Source organism: Euprymna scolopes, chromosome 29 (assembly GCF_053919585.1).
Source record: "Euprymna scolopes isolate OS-2025 chromosome 29, ASM5391958v1, whole genome shotgun sequence".
NCBI lineage: Eukaryota > Metazoa > Mollusca > Cephalopoda > Sepiida > Sepiolidae > Euprymna > Euprymna scolopes.
Genome location: NC_136510.1, coordinates 105,014,447 through 105,021,946, shown reverse-complemented (window position 1 = coordinate 105,021,946; position 7,500 = coordinate 105,014,447).

The following is a 7,500-nucleotide window of genomic DNA, read 5'->3' as shown; positions in this document are numbered from 1 at the left end:
ACTTTTAAATCACTATCCTAGAAGCATACGTGGACTTTTAACATTATATATATATATATATATATATATATATATATATATATATATATATATATATACAAACACACACACCGACAAGGCAAGGTCCCTTATGTTTTCTCTCTCTCTCTCTCTCTCTCTCTCTCTCTCTCTATATATATATATATATATATATATATATATATATATATATATATATATATATATATATATATATAGGTATATTTATATATATATATAAGTATATTTATATATATATGTATATTTATATATATATATGTATATTTATATATATATATATATATATATATATAAAAGGAAAACGTCTACTTTAAACCACTAACCTAGTTCTAAAACAGTTCCTTTGTTCGATAAAATGCATGCACATTGGCTGATAGGAAGGGGCGCGGTGGATACTAGAAAGCTGATTGGCTAACTAAAAATCCTCAACATGTATAAAAACAAGAAGCAACCACAGAATTCGCGCATAAGCCTGACGAATCCTATAGTGGATGAAACGCAGAATATTCAGTGTAGCTTAATCGCCATATATATTTTATAAATTACTAACTAGCTCTACCTACGTATTGAGCACTTTTGAAGTAAATACTTAAAGTTTACGCATAAATCTATACTTTCGTATATTAAATTTATGTGAGTAAATGAAGTAGTTATATATATATATATATATATATATATATATATATATATCACAAAAATAAAAGACCATACATAATCTTCACATTAAACAAAAATCCCCTTTAAAAAGTTCTGAGAAAATTTTCCCAGAAACAATTAGGTTCATCTAATATTGATGAAGATGAAGATGACATCGAAGATGGAATTGGTAAATATCATTTATTTCGATTTATCTCTTTTAATAACAACAAAACAATTATTAATTAGAATTTCTTTTTGCACGAATAAATTCTGCGTAAATATTTAATTGCGAAAAAGGACATCAAATTTCTAAAACAAAAATTATTAACGGATTAAAGTCTCTTCTTACTAAAAACGATTTTCATGTTTAATTAAATCTTACTCATTAGGGGTTTGTGTAGGTATGCCAGCCGTTAATGGAAAATTATCGCCCGACTCAAATAATAACAACAAGGACAATGACAATTAAAATAATAACCAGCGTGACCCGTGGAAATGCCACGGAACTAGAAATATATTTAATAAACAAATGTTTTTATAAATCTGATATTTTCTAGACAGCGCAAAAAATTAGAATTTGGACAGAAAAGCCAATAACACGCCGTTTAATAAGTTTTTTATTTCTTTTTTTTTACATAGGCATCATCACTTATCAAGGCCCAAAGACCACTCAAGGATAAGGTTTAAGAGTGTACGGTAGTCAATTGGAGAATATAGTAATCGTTAGTAATGGAAATTCGGTAAATTTGTTAACTTAAGTTGAACGGCTCATCAAGAACTTGTTTACGTTGGACTTGAAGACAACCATATTGTAGTCAGCTAGAAAGCAGGAAAACGGAAGACAATTCCACAGGCGTGCAGTTCTAAGAAAGAAGGTTTGCTCATGGAATCTACGTTTAGGTTTAGGCACATATAAAGAGTGAGGGAAATTATTGACAGTGTTTTCAACTAGACGAGTGTTTCTTGTGAAAGTTTGGCAGGCCATAGATTAAAACTCAGTCGTGCACTTGCCATGAAAATAACGATAAAGCAAAGACAAACTCGCAACATCTCTACTGTGAGAGAGAGGTTGCAAGGAAGAGAAAAGGACATCTCCTACGAGGCTACGAAGTCTATTTCGAACTCTATCAAAGCAGACAAGGACAGAAAAGCCAATAACGCGCAGTTTATTAAGATTATTAACTTTTTTTATGAAAACTGTGTCCAGGAAATTAAAACTAAATAAGAAAAGTTTGATAAGATATAAAAGAACCTCAACTATCTATCTCATTATATAAAACTAGCAAGCCACCCGGTGTTGCCCGGTCATAAAATACACATAAATATTATATTTTAATTTATGCAGAGTTCTTATTAATTGTCTATTGATTGAGTTTTGCACTCTCCCTGCGGGGACTGGGCATGAATCTCAAAGACCATATGTGGGGTTTCCTCCGCATATAAGACCATTGCTCTTGTACCAATCAGTTATTGCTCAATGTAGGGGAAACCGTTCATACCAACTGTCACTATCTAGCTCCCCTACTCCCCGAGGAGTTGGCCTCCATTTCCCCTTAAGTCTCCACATTAAAAACGGCCTTGTGCCTAATTTGCTCAGTGGGGAAGCAAATAAATTCAGCCAATTGTCCATTGATCATTATCTGATATATAGTAATGATTTCATAAGTTATAAACAAATATAACTTGGGTGCCATCCGCTAGAATCGAAACCAGAACGCTCAGCACTCCAGTCTTTATCGTTATTTATCTATCCAGCGTCGTAACCAACTGAGATGGATACAAAAGGTTAAAAATTAAGCGACTTCGAGCTATGAATGTTTAATTTTGCAAGAGTAATGTTTATTCACACTACCCTGCCAGGGTCAACTGTTTTGTTTTCAATCTTGACTCCTTAGCAGCAATTTTAGCCGGCTTAAAACAAAATCGAAAGTGTGCTACGGTTCCAAATACCCTATACATAAAATTTCAACTCTGTCGACCAAATATTCAGAGAGGAGATTGGTACAGAAGTTTCCCACACACACCGACAAGGTTACTTTATATATACATATATATATATATATATATATATATATATATATATATATATATATATATATATGCATACGAGCAAACAGTTAATAAAATATGTTAAAAAACACTTTGAAATGAGTTAAAAACATATTTAATCTAAAATGGAAACACTAGATAAGTGGATAGTCCTTAATCCGCGGAGTTTCGAAGAAATACTTTCCTTCTCATCAGGGGGTAGGAATTAGCAAAATGCGGGATCGGATTTTGCATGCAAAAGTATTTACTTACTTGAAAACAAAAAAAAAGTGAAGCAGAAAGAATATGGTGAAGAAAAATGTGATTACACATGAATATATATATATATATATATATATATATATATATATATATATTTTTTTACACAGTGATCACCACTTATCAAGGCCCGGAAGCCACTCAGTGATAAGGGTTATTGCAAGTACATCACGTTAGTGAGGAGATTTTATGAAGTGTTTAATTAGGGGGGTGGTTCATTAGGAATTTGTTAACATTAGACTTGAAGACATCCAAGTTGTAGTCCGGAGGGAAGCAGGCAGACGGAACAGAGTTCCACAGGCGTGCAGTTCTAAGAAAGAAGCTTTGCTCATGAAATCCGCGTTTTGATTTAGGCACAGATATAGAGTGGGGGAAATTTTTCACAGTGGATTCAGCTAGACGGGTGTTTTTCGTGAAAGTTTGGCGAGGGGGGACCAGGGATTGGAGTTCAGACGAGCATCTGCCATGAAAATAACGATAAAACAAGGATAGGCTCGCAACGTCTCTTCTGTGGGAGAGAGGTTGCAGGGTAGAGAAAAGGGCATCCCCCACTAAACCACGAAGTCTATTTTGTACTCTGTCAAGGCATGATAGGCTGTTTTTGGCAGCTCCTGCCCAGATATGGCAACAGTATTCCATCCTTGGCCGTACTTGGCTTTTATATAGATAGAGAATTGCATCAGTAGTGAGATATCTTCTGGAGCGGTAGAAGGATCCCACCATCTTTCCTGCGACCTTGGCAACAGACTTGATGTACGTGTTCCATTTCAGATCAGGAGTAAAGGTCAAACCCAAAAGCTTGTCAAAACACAGGGCCTCACCCAGACGAGAGCCATCCATCACAATTGATGCCAGCTGGGGATCAGAGCGTTGATGATGTAAGGATAGGAGTTTGGTTTTAGATGCATTAAAGGTAACTAGCCACATCTTCCCCCACTGAACCACGCGCTCGAGATCAGAGGAGAGAGAATCCGAGAGAACTTCGTCATTTACAGCCTTTGATGTGTTGCCGTAGATGGTCGTGTCATCAGCATAGATGTCAACGAATGATTTAAGTATGTGTTTAGGGAGGTCATTGATGTAGATCAGGAAGAGAGTTGGGCCGAGGATTGACCCCTGAGGGACTCCAGCATTTATATTGCAGGCCTCCGATTTTTGTCCATCTACCACTACTCTTATGAGCCTATCGGAGAGAAATGATTTAATGATTGAGAAAACATTTCCAGTTATACCGTAGCTGGAAATCTTGTGAAGTAGACCCTTATGCCATACTTTGTCAAAGGCCTTTGATATGTCAAGAGCAATATATATATATATATATATATATATATATATATATATATATATATATATATATATATATTTCATAATTTTATGCCGAGTACAAAATTTCATTATTGCAATCATGACAGGAAGATCTGTTTTAATGGAAAATTTTTTTTAAATAAATTAATAGGGAAGCCAGCTGACCGGTTTCGCCCTCACTTTTCATAAGCTTGATCGACGGATTTCCTTCTTTTAATAATAAAATCGAGTGAAATGGGATACGATACGTTTAAAATAAAATGGGAGACGCTACGTTAAAAAAAATAGCGATATAGAGCATTAAAAATAACACACAAAAAAAAACGGGATGCACAATATGTCTAAAACACCGATACGTTCAAACTTAAGAGATATTCCCTCTGCTTGCAGAGAGAAGGCTTCTTCAAGCGAACGTGAATAGTCTCCAAGATCTTCAGGTGATAAGTTGAATGAGCATGACTCAGAATAGTGAATGAGTCAGTGCTAAAGTTCGTGGCACATGCCGGGTTTTTAAGCAAATGTTCAGCTATAGAAGACCCGGATGTGTTAATAAGAAAGTTTGTTGGTAGGTAAGTCCCCTTCCTTATTTTGCTAGGTACGTGATGTTGGACTCTACTATCAAGTCTTAACGACGTCCGATCTACGTAGACAGCACTGCAACTACATGTAAATTTATAAATTATATTATTTATGAAAACAGTGTCAACGTTCTAGCACACGGATATGTATATATTCGTGTGCTAGAATGTTTTCATCTTAAATTCTACGCAGTCATGCAGAATGTAGAAACTATACATAAATAGAATTCAGAGAAATATTGAAATGAAACCAATTATCCAAGAAACCATAAAAATGAATCAGTAATTAACGCTCGTTTTTCAAAGGAATATGCAAATTAGTTAACTTTCATGTAGTTGCTCGTATATCAATGACTGAGTATATTAAAATGTTCTTTTTAATAATTATTCAATAGAAAAAGTATGCTTTTGAATATCAATGTCAGAACGAGAAGAAAAAACTCAACTTCATAAATATATGATTTAAAATTAGGATTATAAAACCAACTGCCATTAACATGTACAAAATTGAACCTATTTTTGAGAGGTGATTATCTCCCTTATTCTCTCTTTCTCCCTTTCTTTAAAAAGTTCTGAGAAAAATTTCCCAGAAAACTATACGGTATAATCACGTTGACACACTGGTTCTCGCCAGATCACTGAAGTTAAGCAACGTTGAACCTGGCCAGTACCAGATGGGTGACCATTTGGGAAGGCGAAAAATACAAGGTGGAGAAACTGGCGCGGTCTATTCTTCTCTCGAGGGTAGACCGGACTCTCTTAAGTCGTGGTAAGGACCTTGTCTAGTGATGGCATCACAATAAAAAAAAATCCCCTGATAGCCCTGGCGAAGCATCAAGTATTCAGCAATCGACAAGATTCGAATTACACTGCAAACTCGTGTAATGAATTCAATCTCAGCTACGGCCGCGCTGGTGGGATTTTTGATTGGTCCTAAAGTCAGTATCCAGTATTTAACTAAACAATCTTGACTATGGTAAAGTTGATAACGACGTATATTGGTGACCTGGTTTTGCCAAGTTGGAATCTAATCGGTTCCCTAGTATGGCTTTCACCCAGGGATGTTGGCAACCGTCACGTGGCCTCTCCTGCAAGAATGCCGACATCAAAATCATGGAATTGACGATGGCCCTCTGGTTAATCACACGGATTGATAACCTGGGTGTGCCAAGTTCGAATCCAGTTTGTTTCACAGAAACAGTTTCACTTAAGAATGTTTGCAACCTTCACGTGGTCTCTCCCATAAGTAGCCGATATACTTCTAGAAAGAATTCTTAATAGAAAGATATGAGGGAAACGAATGCCAACAAAAGACATTATGAACTGGTTTCATTCAATAATTACAAGAAACCTTCTCTACCACCTATAGCAATGGCCAACAACTCTTTATCTGAGAGTACGTCTTTCAAGCTCCTTGGCCTAACGTTCACAGGAAACATGAGTTGGAACAATTACATCGAGGGCATTGCCAGGGCCGCTGCAAGGAAGGTGGGCTCTCTCTACCGTGCTAGAAAACTTCTAACACCCGAAAGTATCCTGTACCTCTATAAGGCCACTATTCGCCCATGTATGGAGTATTGCTGTCATATTTGGGCCGGTGCATCGGCTACTAGTCTCTCGCTCCTTGACAGGGTTCAAAAGAGAGTCGCAAATCTGATAGGCCCTAAACTGGCATCAAAACTTCAGCCTCTGTCCCATCGTCGAAACGTTGCATCCCTCTGCCTGTTCTACAAGTATTATAATGGTGAATGCTCTGAAGAACTGCAAGCACTTGTGCCCCCACGACGTGAACACCCTCGACAGACCCGACAAGCTACAAAATCCCCCCCCACACTGTAGAGATCCCTAGATGTAAAAGATCTTTCTACTCCAGTAGTTTCTTCCCCAGAACTGCTAGACTTTGGAATTCCATCCCAGGTCACTGCTTCCCCAACTGTACTGACATGCATAAGTTCAAGTGCAACGTGAACCAACATCTCGCTGCCCTAATCCCTACATAGTACCCCAGTAGATATTTCCCCTGATAGTAGCCCCCTACATTAAAGTGGCAATGTGCCTTGTTTGGGGTGAAAATGTAAAAAAAAAAAAAAAAAAAAAAAAAAAAATGTCCAGCAAACAAACATGACCTTCGGGCCAAGATCACAGTGTAGTATCTGTTCTGATGCTACACTCCACCTTTTTCTGTCCTCGGTCAGCGGAAGAGAAATTCTTAATGATTGAGACAATTTTTAATTTTGTTCCTATCCAGGGTGCCCTTTTTTGGGGAGGAAGATTTTTCCCAACGTTAAAAACCAACCTTGTGTCTAACTCTGCCCTCGTGGGGAGGCAAGTAAATAGAAACAAGCAAACAGTAGAAACAAGCCGGTAAGCAAAGTTGTACCATTTGTTTTCATTCGAATATTCTAACTTTACTTACGGCCGAGACAGGGAGCATCCGATTCTGCTGTAATGTATACTACGCGTATTGTTAACAACTTGACAGACAGTCTGTGTGTCTTGTTTTATATATAAGATAAATGATTTGATTTGTGCGGCTATTGTACAAATATATTAAACGGCGGTAGATGGGACTTTTTGACTTCAGATAGCCGCCACCTATTGTGTGTATTGTTTTGTGAATTAAGATTAGCAT